Genomic DNA, 20780 nt, shown 5'->3' with positions numbered 1-20780 from the left:
TTATTCGTAAATTAAATTTTTTCGGATTTATAAAATATTCTCACTTATAGATAAACACAATAAGTAAAATCAATTACTGTTTAATAACAATAATAAACACAATAAGTTACAATAAATTTCAATCTATAGATAAATTAATATGCTAATTTTATAAAAAAATATCAGATGTAATTAGGCTTTATTCTACAACACACCTCAATTTTGTTAAAATCAAACTAAAAATTTTAAATTAGAACACTCTAAATGATCGAAAAACCAAATCAATTAAATTGAATAACAACTCACCATCAACGTAATGACAGTTTTAGAATCTTGATCGGAACTCGAAGGAGTAAGATATCATAGAGAGAAATTTCGATAAAAAAAAGGCACAAGTTTAGTGGGAGAATGGAAGAAGAAGAATGGCAGCAGAGTGAGAATTTAACATTTTATTTTTCCGTTCTAAACACGTAATATTAAGAAGACGCAAAAATTAAGAAAATTTTTTCATTTGTTTTCTCTCTTCATCTACTTACTATAACATTTTTATTTATTATTAATGATTGCTAATTAATAATTTAACCATCAAAATATTTTACGTGATATTCTTTCTATAAGACTAATTTATTATTTATATATAAATATAAAATTAAGTATTCTGAAAATAAAGGGAAAGCTTGCTTCATTTACTCTATTTCTTTTTTCTTATTATTATTTTATGTCATTACAAAAAAGATCAATTTATTCTTTATAAAAAGATTTTGAAAAAAAAGTGAAAGAAGCAGTCTTACAGAAAGATATATCAATAGCGTCGACTAACCATCTATCAACAAAACCTTGTCGACCGAATATATCCATACCAACCAACTACTTATGACTTACATTAGCCATTTAATTAACTGTCTGCCTACTAAAAGACCTAAATGAAACTACCGACATCGACTAAACGATAACTCGACAACTTATCATGCCTACAACCAACACAAACACCTGAAATTACCACTAGCTTAGCCAATGTCGGTGGAATGACATTGGTTGATCATCGACAACATTTTACTACCTAACTCAATAAAATTTTGACAACTGTTAGATGATCTCGAATTATGGAAGTCGATTATTATCACCTGTCTACAAATGTTTATGATTCGACTTTGGATCACTCTCTTAACTCACAAATCTCAAGAGTTTTTTATCTTGGTCTTATTGGATCATGGAGAGTTCTGAGCTCATTCTTAAACACTCTTTATTAAGTATAGAGTATTGTACACTTTGTTAGTTTGTTAAAGTTAAATTTTTCATTTATTATATTTTATTTGAATGGTCTAAATTTAAAAAGATAATCTGTTAATCAGATTAATCATTTTGTTTTATAAATTTTGATTTTGTTTTGTAAATATTATATATTGGGCTCAAATTCAAAACAAAAAAATAGTATATAAATATTAAAAGTAATATGTTGGTACAAAAAAAAATTACTGAACTTTAGAATTAAAATAAATAATTTATAAAATATAAGTTAAAAATTCATGCACCAAATTCAGAAAAGAAAAGATATATTAGAATCTTAGAAAAAAATAATATTAAATATATTTTATGTATATAATATTAAAATTTAAATAAATTTTATTTTATATGAAACAAAATTATAATATTAAATATGAATACAATGATAAAAGATTTTGTGATATATAAATTTAAGGATAATCTACCTAATTAAATAAAATGAGTTAATCATTTACCTATATACACAAAATAGAAACATGTTACGTGCATGTGCAATTTCATCTTTATGTAAACCGTGGGAGTCAACCACGGTTTCAATGTAATACATAAATCGTTGCTACTAGGCACGGTTTACTTGTGACTGGAATTTGTCATAAACTGTGGCAAGCTACCACGGTTTATTAAGGTAGAAAAATGCACATAAAACATGGTAAGCAACAACGGTTTATGAAGAAGTTTGAGTGGGCATAAACCTTTGTTAGCTGCAACGGTTTATGAGGAGGGAAAATCTATATATATGTGAGTAAGATTCAAGCTGGTGAAGAGATTATTGTCACAATGGCAAGTGAGGAAGAGAGTACTCTTATCTTAGTGCATTGCTCTGAGAAAATCCAAAGAAGCAAAAAATATGGTGTGAAGTTCACTGATAGAGAACCACTGAATTTTTTCATCAGTTCATCAAGCACTTTGTCAGATTTGAAGAACAGCATCTTGCATAAGCTTGGGGTATTTGGTAGCAAGTGGGTGAGAAGCTATTCTACAAGATTTCCATCGCAGTTGTCTCGACCGGTGTTAAGTATGATACCTTTGTGCTAGCGGTTGATGAAGATACTAGGGTTCTGTTTCATTATGTTAGGAGTTTTCCGGAGGTCAGAATACACGAGTTGTTCGCGAAGTTGGAGGTTGGTGTCGATAGTTCTGGGGCATCAGCTCCAGTTCATAGCTCGACTGCCGCGGGAGGTGCGTCTAGTGACGTCGGTTTGGGCCATCAAATCTCGGGCAAAGTATGGACTATTATACATTGCTGGAAAGCCCAGGATGTTTACTTTCCAACGCCGTTGAAAGCGCGCCAATTGGGCTTCTGTAACTCCAGAAAATCCACTTCGAGTGCAGGGAGGTCAGAATCCAACAGCATCTGCAGTCCTTTTCAGCCTCTGAATCAGATTTTTACTCAAGTCCCTCAATTTCAGCCAGAAAATATCTGAAATCACAAAAAAACACACAAACTCATAGTAAAGTCCAGAAAAGTGAATTTTAACTAAAAACTAATAGAAATATACTAAAAACTAACTAAAACATACTAAAAACATACTAAAAACAATGCCAAAAAGCGTACAAATTATCCGCTCATCAGCATTCATGAGAATCCAGAAAGTCTAAACCTTGTATGTGGTATTCCGAGTAGGATTCCAGGATTGAATGACTGTGACGAACTTCAAACTCGCGATTGTTGGGCGTGATAACAAACGCAAAAGAATCAAGGTATTCTATTCCGACATGATCGAGAACCGATAGATGATTAGCCGTGCCGTCACAGAGCATTTGGACCTTTTTCACTGAGAGGATGGGATGTAGCCATTGACAACGGTGATGCCCTACATACAGCTTGCCATGGAAAGGAGTAAGAAGGATTGGATGAAGGCAGTAGGAAAGCAGAGATTCAGAAGGTGCACAGCATCTTTATAGGCCTATCTGAAATTCCCATCGATGATCTACATAAGTATTTCTATCTTTATTTTCTGTTTATTTATATTATTATTATTCGAAAACTCCATAACCATTTATTATCCGCCTGACTGAGATTTACAAGATGACCATAGCTTGCTTCATACCAATAATCTCCGTGGGATCGACCCTTAGTCACGTAAGGTTTATTACTTGGACGACCCAGTGCACTTGCTGGTTAGTTGTGCGAGGTTGTGAAGAAAGTGCTGAGTTAGTAAATGCGCACACCAAGTTGAATGCCATTATAAGAGATCTTTATTTTGTTCTTGAGGATCTCTGGGGGAAACCACCCCATCTTGATACAAAAAGATTTTTGAATGACCCGTCCTTGGTTTGGACTGTTTTGGGTATTTGTCTGACTATTTGTCTGACTTGTTTCTATACTTGTTTCCTTTTTCTTTCTCTCATCGAATTTGTAACTCTTTGTTGTGGCTGATTTTGTATTTGTAGAGATGTCAAAGAATAGTGACCCCATGAAGGCCTTTAAAAGGGCAAAGAAGGCAACTGCTGCTCTGAACATCTCGGCTAAATTGACCGGCGAGGGATCTTCTCAGGTCCCAGTGAAGCCTCCTGTGCCGAGTTCTCTCGGGCCGAGGAAAGTAATTCCTACTCCTCAGTTTCATCAGGTCGATCCTTCACAGACTTCTGCCGTTGCTTCCGTTGTCCCTCCCTTGAAAAAGCAAAAAACATCCGAGCCTTTTAATCTGGATGCCCCGGATTTTGATGCTATCGAGTTTGTTGACCAGCAAATTGCCCCATATGGTGGGCTTTCCATGGACGACGTGTCTCTTCTTCAGCATTTGGATTTTATCACCAAAAATAGTGTGAAGATGGCTCATATGGGTGGGGCTATTTTCCGAACAGTTCAGGGGATTCTGATTCATGCCACAAAATCCTTCATGGAGGAGGCCAAGTTAGAATTTGATCGGATCAAGGGTCTGAAGGAGGAGTTGGAGGTGAAGTTGGCGAAGATGGAGAAGGAGCTGGAGGGTGAGAAGGTCAGCTCTATTGCCCTGGCTGCTTCTTTGAAGATGGCTGAGGACATGGCCCTAAAGCATAAGGATAGCTATGTCTCAGCTTATAGGGAATTAATGCGCCTTCGGGATGAGTTGGAAACTGCTCGAGCTAATTATGGTGAGCTTCAGGGTCACCTTGTGGGCAGCGTAACTGCTGCCTCCGAGAACCAAATGGAGCAGTTCCGGATTGTTGCTCCTGATGTCGACATGACTCTTGTTATCCTAGACAATATTGTAAGGGATGGTAAAATTGTCCCTGATGACCAGGATGACGATGATGCTGACCCTCCCCCAGTGCCTTCTCTTAAGGTGTCGAATTCCTCGGTTCCTCCCGTTACATCTGATCCGGATTGCCAGATTCTGAACCGGGATGATGGAACTGTAGATGCTGTGCCCCTTTGACGAATGGATTTTTGACGGTTTAGAATTTCTCAAATAAAATTTCGTCGAAGTATAGTTTCTAAACCAAGCAATAATCCTTTCATACAAAAAGTTGTTTGTCACTAAAACAAACCCCTAAATTTATAAACCGAAGTATTCAAACCTCGGGTCGTTCTCCCTAGGAATTACAATAAAGTGTCTTGTTATTGGTTTGAGTTGTTTTGGGGTTTTGGATAAGAGACATGAAAGTAAATGGCAATGAAAATAAACTAACAACTATAAAAGGCTCTTGGCAAGGTATGAAAATTAGAAGTCCTATCCTAGTTATCCTTCTCAATTGTGATGAGAATTGTTCATTGCTACCACTTAGTTAACCTCTAACCATGGAGGAAAGTCAAGTGGATGAATTGACTTGAGCCACAAGTCCTAGCCAACTCCCAAGGAAAGACTAGCTTTAGTGCACTCCAAACCAATTAGCAATCTCTCCAATTATCAATCAACAAAGGAATTAGATAACTCAAGTGTCACTAATTACTCTACCTAGGCCAAGAGGAACAAAACCTACACTAAAATCCAACCAAGCATTTCATCAAACACTTGGAAGGTACAAAAGAAAAGCAAAGCAATTTGACAAAACAAAGAATTGAAAGGTAGAAGTAGAAGAAAGCAAAGATTAAAACCTAGATCTAAGAACTAATCCTAATCCTAATCCTAATTCTAGAGAGAAGTGAGAGCTTCTCTCTCTAGAAACTACTTCTAAAACTCAACTATGCTAAACTAAACTAATGGTAACTAACTTGTGTTTCCCTCTTCACTCCTTGGGTTAAATAGGATCAGAAATGAGTTGGATTGGGCCCACAAGGCTTCTAAAATCGCTGGCCACGTTTTGCTTCAAGTGGACTAGGTGGCAGCAACGGCGCGTGTGCGTACTATGCGCGTGCACGCCACGATACTTGTAGCAACTATGGCAAATCTTATATCGTTTCGAAGCCCCGGATGTTAGCTTTCTAACCCAACTAGAACCGCATCATTCGGACCTCTGTAGCTCAAGTTATGGTCGATTAAGTGCAAAGAGGTCGGCTTGACAGCTTTTGTGTTTCCTTTATTTCTTCATGAGTTCTCCATTTCTACATGCTTTTCCTTCATTCCCTTGGTCCAATCCTTGCCTCCTAAATCTGAAATCACTTAGCAAACATATCAAGGCATCTAATGGAATCAAGGAGAATTAGATTTAGATTCTCCGGCCTCCGATGAGCAGGATCATGAGGAGGAGGCTACGGAGGCACCGGTTCAGCCAGATACCCATGACACTACAGCGCCACCAGAGACTCATGAGGAGCCGGTCCCACAGCCAGAGCCAGAGCCTATCGTTGTACCTCCCACTGATCCTCCGGTTTAGCATCGAGGACGATGCTTGGTTTTGAGTGTGGGGAGGGCACCGGTAGCATTATTTGGGAACCGGTGAACTTTTCGGCCTAGTTATCCTACTTTGCACATTTTTGTATATATTTTGATGCATTTCTAGTTTGCTTTAGATACTTTTATTGCTTATTTTGGATTTTAGATATTTTGATGCTTTTGGATATTTTTAGATGTTTTGGATGATAGATTTCGTACTTTTTCGTACTTTTAGTTGGATTTGTCTTTATACATTTTTGTTTATCTTTACTTTTAGTTTGTAGTTGTGATTAGAAATCATATTTTGGATTGCAAATATTTAGTCACCCTTTTTGCATAAGAAATTGGTTTAAAGTGAAAAAGGAAAGGGGTGAACTAAGAAATTTTTTTGGATTTTTTCAATCACAACAATGCTTAGTCAAACATTGAAATTTTCCAAGGAGTTTAAATGTAGGGCATTGAATCAATTGTTTGAAAGAAAATTTTTTGGTGAAACTTGCTTGAATTTCATACTTTGTGAAGCATGTATTGAATTAAGAACACAAGCTTGTGCGACTTGAGCCTATTGATGTGGTTACATTTTATAGCCACTTATTTTCCATTCTTGTGTGAATTACTCTCTTTCTATGATTGTAATCCTTGATTTGCTTGATTCTATATGTCCATTTATCTCTTGTATTTATGCATTTATATGATTGAGGCCATTATTTCATTAGCCACTTACCCAAATAGCCAACCTTTTATTCTCCATTGTTAGCCAATTTTGAGCCTATGTTTAACCAACTTATTCTCAATTTAGCACATTACAAGCCCAAGGCGGAAAACCAATAAAAGTCCTTGATTGGATCTTTGATTAGCCTAGGCTAGTGAGAGTGTTTATTATTCAAAGTTGGTGAGGCTTGGGAACATTGGATGGGATAAAAGGGGTAGTATAGTTTCATGTTTAGGAATTGGGTACATACTCATGTATTGATCAAATGAATAGACCTTATGCATTGATGTTCTTGTATATAGTTTGACAAAAGAAAAAAAGAAATGAAAAAAAAAGAGAAATAAAAGTGAAAATGAGAAAAACAAAAGAAAAAGATAAGAAAAAGAAAAAAATTGTATATGGAAAAAAAAAGAAGAAAATAATAAAAAGGGGACAAAGTACCCCAAAGTGAAGTCAATAAAAAGAAATCAATGCATAGGTGTTATGAATCAAATAAGGATGCATGAATATGTAAGAAAAAAGTGAAGAATGGGTAGTTAGAATAGTTTGAACTTGTATAGGTCATTATGTAGTTAGGTGGGGAAGTCTATGCTAATCAAAGATTCAAATCTTAGTACACTTAACCATAAATGATCCTACCTTGACCCTAACCCCATTACAACCTAAAAGAAAGACCTCATGATGAATGTATGCATGCATTGAATAAATGTTGGTTGTTAGAAGAAAATCAAATTTTGGAAAGCTTGATTGGAAGAGAATTGAGAGATTTGACCCTTAAACACTTGAGTGAATAGAGCGGATACACACATCCGGTGAGGGTTCAAAAGTTCAACTACATGTGTTCACCCATATTATCTATATTCTTGCAAGTTTAACTCTTTTTGATAATTCAATACAATTGTGGTTTGGAATTAATTCCTATTGCCTAGCCCTTGTGCTTATACATGCTCTCTTGGCAATTTGATGATGTTTGAATTAAGCATTTGCATTTACTTTAGGTAGTTGCATTTAGATAGGACTCATATAGTTTAGTTGCATTCAATAAATGTCATAACCTTTGGTTCCTTCTTAATTTAGCATGAGGACATGCTTGGTTTAAGTGTGGGGAGGTTGACAAACCCCATTTTGAGGGTTTATCTTGTGCTTAATTTAGGGGATTTTATAACCTTTTACCCACATTTATTCAATGAAATAGCATGGTTTTATAACTTCTCCCTTAATTGTGCTTAAAAGTGAAAACATGCTTTTTAGGACTCGAAATAGCTAAATCTAATTCTCCTTGATTCCATTAGATGCCTTGATATGTTTGTTAAGTGATTTAAGGTTTAGGAGGCAAAGATTGGATCAAGGGAATGAAGAAAGAAGCATGAAAAGTTGGAGAACTCATGAAGAAATGAAAGAACCGGAAAGCTGTCAAGCCGACCTCTTCGCACTTAAACGACCATAACTTGAGCTACAGAGGTCCAAATGATGCGGTTCTAGTTGGGTTAGAAAGCTAACATCCGGGGCTTCGAAACGATATAAGATTTGCCATAGTTGCTACACGTATGGTGGCGCGCACGCGCAAAGTACGCGCACGCGCTGTTGGTGCACGTGATCACTTCATGCAAACTCGTGGCTAGCGAATTTACAAGCCTTGTGGGCCCAATCCAACTCATTTCTAATGCTATTTAAGCCAATGATTGAAGGGGGAATGGACATACTTTACACACTTTAGAATCTAGTTACCATTAGTTTAGTTTAGCATAGTTGAGTTTTAGAAGTAGTTTCTAGAGAGAGAAGCTCTCACTTCTCTCTAGAATTAGGATTAGGATTAGGATTAGTTCTTAGATCTAGGTTTTAATCTTTGCTCTCATTTACTTCTACCTTTTAATTTCTTCATTCATCTTCTTCTACTCTTTTATTGTAATTTCCTTTATGTTGTTCTTATGCTTTGTTGTAGATCTACTATTGTTCCTTCCATTTCCTTTCAATTCAATAAGAGGTCATAATAATTGTTCTTCTTTGCTTTTCTATTGTTGATCTCTTGTTTTTGTAGTTGTAGATTCCTTTAATTCTTGCTTTTAATAATGGTTACTTCTATTGCACTCTATGTGTTTGATAAAATGTCTCTTCTAGTTTTAGTATAGATTTTGTTCCTCTTGGCCTAGGTAGAGTAATTAGTGACACTTGAGTTATCTAATTCCTTTGTTGATTGATAATTGGGGAGATTGCTAATTGGTTTGGAGTGCACTAAAGCTAGTCTTTCCTTGGGAGTTGGCTAGGACTTGTGGCTCAAGTCAATTCATCCACTTGACTTTCCTTTATTTAGTAAGGGTTAACTAAGTGGTAGCAATGAACAATTCTCATCACAATTGAGACAATCTTTTGTATGAAAGGATTATTGTTGGTTTAGAAACTATACTTGCAACGAGAATTCATTTGTGAAATTCTATACCATCAAAAATCTAATCGTCACCCTTCAAACTCGCCCTCCTTCTCCCCGTACTGATGCTGCCGGGAAGGCTCCTGATCTTAGCTGATTTTCTTGCTAAATATTTGTGTAAATAGCCCGATTTGTGGGCTTTTGAACTTGTTTATTATTTCTCTTAACTGCTAACTCTTTTAGTTGTCTGCCTGGCAACTTTTTTGAAAAACAAAAGTAGCTTCCGAGGTTGGTTTTTGATGGCCTCTTGAAGCTATTTCATACTATGCTTTTTATTATGGTATCTGTTGAAATCTTGCTTCTTGGACTCTTTAGATTGCTTTCGTACTTATTGTTTGTAGCTTGGATCCTTTTGGAGCCATGACTGTGGGGGGCCCGACTTGTTTTCTCGGTTTCCTCGCTTTTGTTCGCGTTTTTAGTGCCTCATAACCAATTTCTTTATGTTGGTCCCCTTCTAAGTTATTTTTGTAATCTTCATTCCCAGACCTTTGTCAGATTACTTTTATAACTTGTCTTTGTAGGAGACCGGCTTCGTTAGGTCGATCTCTTCTAAGTTGTTTTTGTGATCCTCTTTCTTGGACCTTTGTTAGGTCTCTTTCAGGGATTACTTTTACAACTTGTTTTTGTAGGAGACCGACTTTGTTAGGTCGATCTCTTCTAAGTTATTTTTGTAATTCTCTTTCTTGGACCTTTGTCAGGTCTCTTTCAGGGATTACTTTTGCAACTTGTTTTGTAGGAGACCGGCTTCGTTAGGTCGATCTCTTCTAAGTTGTTTTTGTAATCCTCTTTCTTGGACCTTTGTCAGGTCTCTTTCAGGGATTACTTTTACAACTTGTTTTGTAGGAGACCGATTTCGTTAGGTCGATCTCTTCTAAGTTGTTTTTGTAATCCTCTTTCTTGGACCTTTGTTAGGTCTCTTTCAGGGATTACTTTTACAACTTGTTTTGTAGGAGACCGATTTCGTTAGGTCGATCTCTTCTAAGTTGTTTTTGTAATCCTCTTTCTTGGACCTTTGTTAGGTCTCTTTCAGGGATTACTTTTACAACTTGTTTTGTAGGAGATCGATTTCGTTAGGTCGATCTCTTCTAAGTTGTTTTTGTAATCCTCTTTCTTGGACCTTTGTCAGGTCTCTTTCAGGGATTACTTTTACAACTTCTTGCATTATTCTGTGTTCATCTTTTACCGATTTGTAGATTGTGGTTTTTGTCCTGGTTTAATTGACCTTTAGGTGAATCACGTTTTTACCTTTGTCGGTCGATTATTCCTATCAAGATCGTACAGTGAATCTATTCTTCACTTTTTGTTCGATCCGTTGCTTTATAATCGGATGATGAATGCTTCAGATTAATGCGTTTTGAGAACTTGTAGAATATTTGGAATGTATTTTATTTAAAGAAAGTGCAAATATATACAGGTGGGAGTTTTCATACCCTTAAGTCAGATTAAATCTCAATCTTGACGCCTCATTAAAAAACCTTTTCAGGAAAAAGAGTGCATATTGTGATGAGACCTTTATCTAACTATAGTACCTTCTTAGGTTACAGGCGTGCTATGATCTGGGGAATTCTCGTCCCTCGAGCTTGGACAGTCTGTAGTAGCCCTTCCTAAGTACCTCTGTGACTCGGTAGGGTCCTTTCTAGTTGGCTGCCAGCTTTGCTTCCCCGGGTCGAGTTGTTCCAATATCATTTCGGATTAAGATGAGATCATTCTCAGCGAAACCTCTTGGCACTACCCTTTGATTATATCTGGAAGCCATTCGCCGCTTTAGTGCTTCTTCTCTGATCCAAGCTATTTCTTGGATTTTCGAAAGTAGGTCGAGCTCTTCTCTTTGAAGTTGAGAGTTGGTTTGTTTATTGTAGTGGACTACTCGAGGAGACCCTTCCTCAACTTCTATTGGAATCATTGCCTCCACACCGTATGCTAGTCGAAATGGGGATTCGTTTGTAGTTGAATATGGAGTTGTTCGATATGCCCATAGGACTTGTGGAAGTTCCTCGGCCCAAGCTCCCTTTGCTTCTTGTAGTCTCCGTTTCAGCCTGGCCAATATGACTTTGTTGGCTGTTTCGGCTTGTCCATTGGCTTGGGGGTGTTCGATGGAGGTGAACTGGTGTTTTATGTTTAAGTCGGCCACTAGTTTTCTGAAGCCTACATCTGTGAATTGGGTGCCATTATCCGTGGTGATGGAGTATGGAACCCCGAACCTTGTAATAATGTTCCTATATAGGAATTTTCGACTTCTTTGAGCAGTGGCATTGGCTAGGGGTTCCGCCTCGATCCATTTTGTGAAGTAGTCTACCCCTACTATGAGGAATTTGACTTGTCCCGATCCCTGGGGAAAGGGTCCGAGAAGATCGAGTCCTCACTTTGCAAATGGCCAGGGTAAGGTTACACTGATGAGTTTTTCTGGCGGAGCGATATGAAAGTTGGCATGTTTCTGACATGGTGGACATGTCTTTACAAATTCGGTAGTTTCCTTTTGTAGAGTTGGCCAATAGAATCCTGCCCGGAGTACCTTTTTAGTGAGAGCTTGCGCTCCGAGATGATTACCACAAATGCCACTGTGTACTTCCTCCAAGACTTCTTTTGTGTTGAAGGTCGGTATGCATTTTAACAATGGTGTTGAGATCCCTCTTTTGTATAGGATGTTATTTATGATAATGTAGTACTGTGCCTCCCTTTTTAATCTCTTTGCCTCCTTTTCATCTGTGGGGAGCGCTTCTGTTTTGAGGTAGTTAATTATGGGGGTCATCCATCCTTGATCCCGACCTGTTATGGCTAGAATTTTTTCTTCTTCTGATATTGATGGGTTCTGCAGTATTTCTTGGATGAGGCTTTTATTGTTGCCCCCTGGTTTGGTGCTGGCTAGCTTTGAGAGCGCGTCAGCTCGGGCATTTTGCTCGTGGGGTATGTGGCAAATCCTATATTCCCCGAGTTGTTCGAGCTGTTCTTTGGTTTTATCCAAATATTTTTTCATGGTAGGATCTTTGGCTTGGTAGCTTCCCGTTATTTGCGAGGTAATGACTTGTGAGTCGTTGTAGATGTTGAGTTTCTGAGCTCCAACTTCCTTAGCCAGCTTCAAACCAGCTAATAATGCTTCATATTCTGCCTGGTTATTTGAGGCCGGGAATCCGAATTTCAGGGAAAGCTCAAGTTGGGTTCCTTGGTTGCTTTCGATTATCACACCTGCACCGCTTCCAGCTTTATTTGAGGAACTGTCCATGTATATGTTCCACTCTATGGGGATTTCCGTGGTATCTGTGAATTCTGCAATGAAGTTGGCTAGGTATTGTGATTTGATGGCAGTCTGTGCCTCGTATTGGAGGTCAAACTCGGACAACTCGATTGCCCACTGTAGGATTCTTCCTGCTAGATCTGTTTTCTGCAATATTCCTTTTATGGGCTGGTTGGTCCGAACTTTAATGGTGTGCGCTTGGAAGTACGGGCGAAGTCGTCGAGATGCGAGTATCAGAGCGTATGCGAACTTTTCTATTTTCTGGTAGTTCAGCTTTGACCCCTGTAGTGCTTTACTAATGAAGTAGATGGGTTGTTGTCCCCCTTCGTCTTCTCTAATTAATGCTGAGGCTATTGTCCGACTTCCTACTACGAGGTACAGTATAAATGGTTCTTCCTCTCGTGGTCGAGATAGGATGTGGGGCTGTCCTAAGAATTCTTTAAAGTCTCAGAAGGCTTGTTCACATTCCGTTGTCCACTCAAAGTTCTTTCCCTTTCTTAAGGTAGCGTAGAAGGGGAGGGACCTTATTGCTGACCCTGCTAGGAATTTGGACAAGGCTGCTTATCTCCCATTGAGTTGTTGTACTTCTTTGACCCAGGTTGGTCTTTTCATGTTGAGTATGGCCTGGCATTTATTTGGATTTGTCTCTATTCCTCTTTGTGTGAGCATAAAGCCCAAAAATTTACATGCTTCCGCTGCGAAGGTGCATTTAGCCGGGTTGAGTCGCATGTTGTGCTTCCGTATGGTGTCGAACACTTGAACCAAGTCGGTTAGTAATGTTCCCTTACTTTGTGTCTTTATCAACATGTCGTCCACATAGACCTCCATTATTTTTCTGATGTGGTTTAAGAAGACTTTATTCATTAGCTTTTGATAAGTGGCTCCCGCATTTTTAAGGCCGAAAGGCATTACGATGTAGCAATAATTTGCTTTTGGTGTGAGAAACGAGGTTTTTTCTTGATCCAGTGGATACATTGGGATCTGGTTGTACCCCGAGTATGCGTCCATGAATGAGAGATACTTATATTCTGATGAGGCATCTACTAGAGCGTCGATGCTTCAGAGTGGATAAGGGTCTTTTGGGCAGGCTTTGTTAAGGTCGGTGTAGTCAGTGCACATTCGCCACTTCCCATTTGACTTTTTTACCAAGACGACATTTGCTAGCCATAGTGGGTATTTAACTTCTCTTATGAATCCTGCCTCTAGTAGTGCTTGTACTTGTTCTTCTACAGCCTGAGACCGTTCTGCCCCGAGTTTTCTTCGTCTTTGTTGTACCGGCCGGGATCCCGGGTAGACTGCCAGCTTGTGGCTCATTAGTTCGGGATCTATGCCTGGCATGTCGGCGGCTTTCCATGCGAAGAGATCAACATTATCTCGTAGAAACCATATTAGTGATTCTTTTTCGTCTCCTTTGAGGATCGTGCCAATATTAGTTGTTTTGTCCGAGGTATCTCCGATCGGAACTCTTTCTATTTTTCCTTCGGGTCGTGGGCGGAGTTCTTCTCGTTTTTGACCTCCGCTGAGATCGATTGTGTGGAACTCTCCTCCTTCACCTCGGAGATTTAGACTTTCGTTATAACAGCGACGCGCCATCTTTTGATCTGCTTTTTATTGTAGCTATCCCTTCTGTAGTTGGAAATTTCATACATAGATGTGGAGTTGAAACTATTGCTCCGAGTTGATTTAACATCGTCTGACCTATTAAGGCATTGTAGGCTGAGCTTACGTCGACCACGATATAGTCTATCTTAAGTGTTCTAGATTGGTTCCCCTTTCCAAAGGTTATGTGTAATGATACGTATCCTAGTGGCTGTACTGGGGTGTCCCCAAGTCCGAACAGGCTGTTTGGGTATGCTTTCAGCTTTTTTTCTTCTAAGCCAAGCTTGTCGAAGGCAGTTTTAAATGGAATGTCGGCGGAGCTTCCTTGATCAATTAATGTACGGTGGAGGTTGGCGTTTGCCAATATGATTGTGATGACCATGGGGTCGTCGTGTCCTGAGATGATTTCGGATGCATCTTCTTTGGTAAACGTGATTGCTGGGATGTATGGCACTTCTTTCTTGCCTTCGACATGGTATACTTCTTTGAGGTGTCGCTTGCGGGATGATTTGGAGATTCCTCCTCCAGCAAATCCACCGTGTGTTACGTGGACATGTCTTTCTAGTGTGCGGGGTGATCGTTCAGATCATCCGACATCTTCATCCCTTCTTCTTTTTCTTGGTTCTTCATCCCGATTGGGTAGGAACCGATCTAGTTTTCCTTCCCTAACTAATTTCTCTATGACATTTTTCAAGTCAAAGCATTCGTTGGTGGAATGTCCTCGGACTCGATGATACTCACAGTATTCGTTCTGATTTCCTCCTCCCCTTTTGCCTTTAAGTGGCCGAACTGGGGGTATTTTTTCCGTATGGCAGACTTCTTTGTAAATATCTACCAAGGATACCCTAAGAGGGGTGTAGTTATGATATTTTTTGATTTTCTTTCCGGAGCGATCTTCTTTTTTCTTGGATTCTTTATCTCGGTAGGCAGAATCGAACCTCGAGGCTTCGCCAAGTCGAGAATTTTCCTCCATGTTGATGTACTTCTGCGCCCGTTCTTGTACTTCATCTAGGGATGTCGGGTACCTCTTTGATATAGATTGGCTAAATGGTCCTTCTCGTAGGCCATTTATGAGGCCCATGATGGCAGCTTCTGTTGGTAGACTTTGTATGTCCATGCATGTTTTATTGAATCTTTCCATGTAGTTATGAAGACTCTCCCGATCTCCTTACTTGATCCCTAGTAGGCTGGGTGCGTGTTTGGCTTTGTCCTTTTGTATGGAAAATCGAGCCAGGAACTTTTTGGCCAGGTCGTCGAAACTCGAGATGGATTTTGGAGGTAGGTTGTCGAACCATCTAATGGCTGTCTTGGTAAGAGTTGTTGGAAAGGCTTTGCAGCGAACTACATCTGAGGCGTTAGTGAGGTACATTCTACTTCTGAAGTTGCTGAGATGATGGTTGGGGTCCGAGGTGCCATCATATAGAGTCATATCCGGAAGTTTAAAATCTTTTGGGATTTTGGTCTTCATAATTTCCCTGGTGAATGGGTCTTGATCTTTCTGAGAGACATCCTCTGTGGAGGGTCGAGTAGTTTTAGTTTTAAGATCAGCTTCGAGTTTCATAAGCTTATCTTCTAATTTTCGGCGCCGCCTTATCTCCCGATGTAGATCCTCTTATTTTTCGCGCTGATGTTGGGCTTCTTTCTCAAGCTGCTTTAATCGATTTTGAAGTGCTTTTATCATTTCCAGTTTTGATGAATTTTTGTCTCCATTGGATTCCGGAGTATCTTTAAGTAGAGCATCCATGTTCTTGTGTGGCGTTCTACCTTCCAAACCTGAGTCGTGGTCATTGTCATGGTTGTCCGCCATGGTGTTCAGATGACTTCCAGGTTCCCCGGCAACGGCGCCAATGTTCCAAGGGTTACCTTAAATTGTAGGTCGATCTCGATTCAGATCTGCTGTGTTGGTCGGAGCCAATGTGTCTGGCAGGTGTATAGCTGCCGGAGCTGGTGTGTCCGACTTGTAGGACTGAAAGTACTGCTGATCCTTCGTCCCCCAGAAGGTGGGGGGTACCTGCAAGGGACTCCGATGCTTAAGTTAGCAAGGGTATTAAATAGGCATTGAGTAGAATCAGAGTATGAGTTATATTTGGGTGCTCCAGTGTATTTATAATGGTGAGATGTGACCTTTTGTGGATAAGATAAATTAGTTATTTTATCTTATCTTTATCTTATCTTTAAGTGAGGTCATCTTATCTTTAGGAGAACTGCCCTTCCTTCTGTATGCTTGGGCTGCCTTAAGATTTGGGGCGTATTCCTCTATTTGGGCCCTTATTTGGGCTTCCCTGTAGATTTGGCCGAGCTTTTACAAAAGAGGTCGGGTTGTCCTGACCTGAAGAGGTCGGTCGTTTTATCCGTCGAACATCCCGGGTCGGACAGTTTGACCCTGGGTATTCCGAGTAGGATTCTGGGATTGAATAACTGTGACGAACTTCAAACTCACGATTGTTGGGCGTGATGACAAACACAAAAGAATCAAGGGATTCTATTCCGACATGATCGAGAACCAACAGATGATTAGCCGTGCCGTGACAAAGCATTTGGACCTTTTTCACTGAGAGGATGGGATGTAGCCATTGACAACGGTGATGCCCTACATACAGCTTGCCATTGAAAGGAGTAAGAAAGATTGGATGAAGGCAGTAGGAAAGCAGAAATTCAGAAGGAGCACAACATCTTCATACGCCTATCTGAAATTCCCATCGATGATTTACATAAGTATTTCTATCTTTATTTTCTGTTTATTTATTATTATTATTCGAAAACTCCATAACCATTTATTATCCGCTTGACTGAGATTTATAAGATGACTATAGCTTGCTTCATACCAATAATCTCCGTGGGATTGACCCTTACTCACGTAAGGTTTATTACTTGGATGACCCAGTGCACTTGCTGGTTAGTTGTGCGAGGTTGTGAAGAAAGTGCTGAGTTAGTAAATATGCACACCAAGTTGAATGCCATTATAAGAGATCACAATTTCGTGCACCAGACATCGTCAAGTCGCTTTGTATGGTTACTTTTTATAACTTCTTGCATTAATCTACTTATACACTTTCACCTTGCTGACCTCTTTGTAATCGGACGATGAATTTGATTTTCACCTTGCCGACCTCTTTGTAATCGGACGATGAATTTAGTTTTCACCTTGCTGACCTCTTTGTACTCAGACGATGAATTTTTGCATTTTGTGAGCTTAGATTAATGCGTCTTGGTAGGAAACTTTTTAGGGAATAGATAACTTTTATTTGAATAGTAAATGGAATAAAAACATAAATGAAAATATGAACATACAAGTGCTTACCCTTCTAGGTCGGGTAATTTGGTAGATCTTGGCTTGGCGCCTCATTAAAAAACATTTGCAGGAAAAAGAGTGCACCTTGACCTAAGATCTTACTTTCTAACTGTAGTACCTTCTTAGGTTACAGGCATACCATGACCTTGGCACCTCTCACCCATCGAGGTCGGACACCTTGTAGTAACCTTTTTTCCAGTACTTCTACAACTCGGTAGGGTCCTTTCCAATTAGCCGCTAGCTTCCCTTCCCCTGACCGACCTGCTCCGATGTCGTTTCGAATTAAGATGAGATCGTTGGTGGCGAAGCTTCGTTGGACTACCTTCTGATTATATCTTAAGGCCATTCGACGCTTTAGTGCTTCTTTTCTAATCCAAGCTCTTTCTCGGACTTCCGGAAGTAGGTCGAGCTCCTCTCTTTAAATTTTGGGAGTTTGTCTTTTCATTGTAGAGGATTACTCTGGGAGGTCATTCTTCTATTTCCACTGGAATTATTGCCTCCATTCCATAAGCAAGTCGGAAGGGTGATTCTCCTGTGGTTGCGTGTGGGGTTTTCCGATATGCCCATAGGACTTGTGGGAGCACTTCAGCCCAAGCTCCCTTTGTGTCCTGTAGCCTTCATTTTAACCCAGCCAATATAACTTTATTGGCAGCTTCTTTCTGTTCGTTGGCTTGTGGGTGTTCTACAGATGTGAATTGGTGCTTTATTTTTAAGGAACCACAAACCTTGTGAAAATGTTTCTATATAGGAATTTTCGACTTCTTTGGGCGGTAGCAGTAGCCAGTGGCTCTGCTTCAATCCACTTTGTGAAGTAGTCTATTCCTACAATGAGGAATTTAACTTGCCCTGAACCCTAGGGAAAGGGCCCGAGAAGATCAAGTCCCCACTTTGCGAATGGCCAGTGTGATGTAACACAGATAAGTTCTTCAGATGGAGCTATGTGGAAGTTGGCATGCTTCTGGCATGGTGGGCATTTCTTGACGAACTCTGTTGCTTCCTTTTGTAAGGTCGGCCAGTAGAACCCAGTTCGGAGTACCTTTTTTGAAAGCGCTCGTGCTCCCAGGTGGTTGCCGCACATGCCACTGCGTACTTTTTCCATGACTTCCCTCGTATCGAAGTCCGGCACGCATTTTAGGAGTGGTGTTGAAACCCCTCTCCTGTATAGGATGTTGCCCACTATGGTGTAGTATTGTGCTTCTCGTACTAGCCTTTTCACTTCTTTCTTATCTGTGGGAAGTATCTTAAACTTGAGGTAGTTGATTATAGGGGTCATCCATCCTTGATCCTGACCTGATATGGTTAGGACTTTTTCTTCCTTCGAGATTGATGTATTTTGCAATGTTTCTTGGATGAGACTTCTATTATTGGCCGCCTGCTTTGGTGCTGGCTGGTTTTGAAAGTGCATCAGCTCGGGCATTCTATTCCTGAGGTATATGTTGGACCTCATATCACCCGAACTGTCCGAGCTGTTCTTTGGTCTTGTCCAGATATTTCTTCATGGTGGGATCCTTAGCTTGGTAGCTCCCTTCTATTTGTGAGGTAACTACTTGTGAATAGCTGAAGATGGTAAGCTTTTGATCTCCTTGATGAGATTTTGGATTCACCCCTCATAAAATTTTTTATTATGAATCCACTCTTTTGGCAAGCGCACCAAAATTATCATCAAGTAATAACCCACAGTGGAGTGGGATCGTATCCACAGAGATTGGTAAATTTGAGCAGTTTTAATTAACTGATGAATTAGTCAAGTAGCACAGATAGATTGTAATTGCGGAATTATAAATGGCAGAATTGTAAAGTGCAGAATCATAAATAACTTAATTGTAAATGGGAATGGGGAATTGTAGAATGTAAAAGCAAGCTATAAAGAAAGTGGTAGATAAGAATGGGGAAATTCATTGAGATCAAGAGACATTGGATCAATTCCATCTTATATCCTCTTCAATCATGCAACTCATTGACCTCTTGGCAATCATGATTGATTGAGTGCCAATCCCTTGGTAACTCAATCTCTCAGATCTTGATCAATAGCCAATTCCTTGGTCTAATTATTCATGAAGAGAGATATGCTTAGTCCCTGATTATACCACACATCATCATAGGTTCAAGTAGAGGGAGGATTATATGTCACCATATCCAAACACCAAAACCCAGGTCCTACTCAAGTGTGAGAAGGGATTTCAAGCATGGTTTCATGTTTCCTTTTCTAAGGTTCCCATGAAATCCATTTTTGCATTCAATCTCTTTCCCAATATAATTGAACACTAAGCATGGAAAACAAAATTCCTTGTAGCAAATCAAAGAGAAGATAAAGAGAAGAAGAATTTCACTATCATCAATCCATCAAGTATAACAGAGCTCCCTCTCTTAATGAGAGGGAATTTAGCAACTCATAACTCAAAGAAAAGTACTCAAAAGTAAAGAAGATGATGAAGTGTAAAAGTGGATCTAAAACTTAGCTCTCTAACTGATTAACCCCCTTTTCAGTACTTCTTGGTGGTATTTATACTACTCCTAGCTCTCAAAATAAAAGAATTACAAAAGTGAAAAAGGAAAATTAATTTTTTGGAGGAAAAAGAAACTCAATAAGCGTGACTTCCCAGCTGGCGTGTGGCTGACGCTTCAGCGGCATGCCACGTGCTCCTCCAATTCTGGCTTGGTGTGTGGTGCACGAAATTGCAATCACACTTTTGCAATTCCGCACAACTAACCAGCAAGTGCACTGGGTCGTCCAAGTAATACCTTACGTGAGTAAGGGTCGATCCCACGGAGATTGTCGGCTTGAAGCAAGCTATGGTTATTGATGAGCGGATAATTTGTATGCTTTTTGGCATTGTTTTTAGTATGTTTTTAGTATGATCTAGTTAGTTTTTAGTATATTTTTATTAGTTTTTAGTTAAAATTCACTTTTCTGGACTTTACTATGAGTTTGTGTGTTTTTCTGTGATTTCAGGTATTTTCTGGCTGAAATTGAGGGACCTGAGCAAAAATCTGATTCAGAGACTAAAAAGGACTGCAGATGCTGTTGGATTCTGACCTCCCTGCACTCGAAGCGAATTTTCTGGAGCTACAGAAGCCCAATTGGCGCGCTCTCAATGGCGTTGGAAAGTAGACATCTTGGGCTTTCCAGCAATATATGATAGCCTACACTTTGCCTAAGATTTGATGGCCCAAACCGGCGTTCAAAGTCACCCTCAGAATTCCCAGCGTTAAACGCCGGAACTGGCACAAGAATGGGAGTTAAACGCCCAAACTGGCATAGACGCTGGCGTTTAACTTCAAGAAGAGTCTCTACACGAAAATGCTTCAATGCTCAGCCCAAGCACACACCAAGTGGGCCCGGAAGTGGATTTTTATGTCATTTACTCATCTTTGTACACCATAGGCTACTTGCTCTCTATATATAGGACCTTTTACTATTGTATTTAGAGCTTTTGATCATGTTTTTATGATTGAACCCTCTTTGGGAGGCTGGCCATTCGGCCATGCCTAGACCTTGTTCTTATGTATTTTCAACG

Source organism: Arachis duranensis, chromosome 10, assembly GCF_000817695.3.
Source record: "Arachis duranensis cultivar V14167 chromosome 10, aradu.V14167.gnm2.J7QH, whole genome shotgun sequence".
Taxonomy (NCBI): Eukaryota; Viridiplantae; Streptophyta; class Magnoliopsida; order Fabales; family Fabaceae; genus Arachis; species Arachis duranensis.
Note: the sequence above shows the minus strand (reverse complement) of the source record.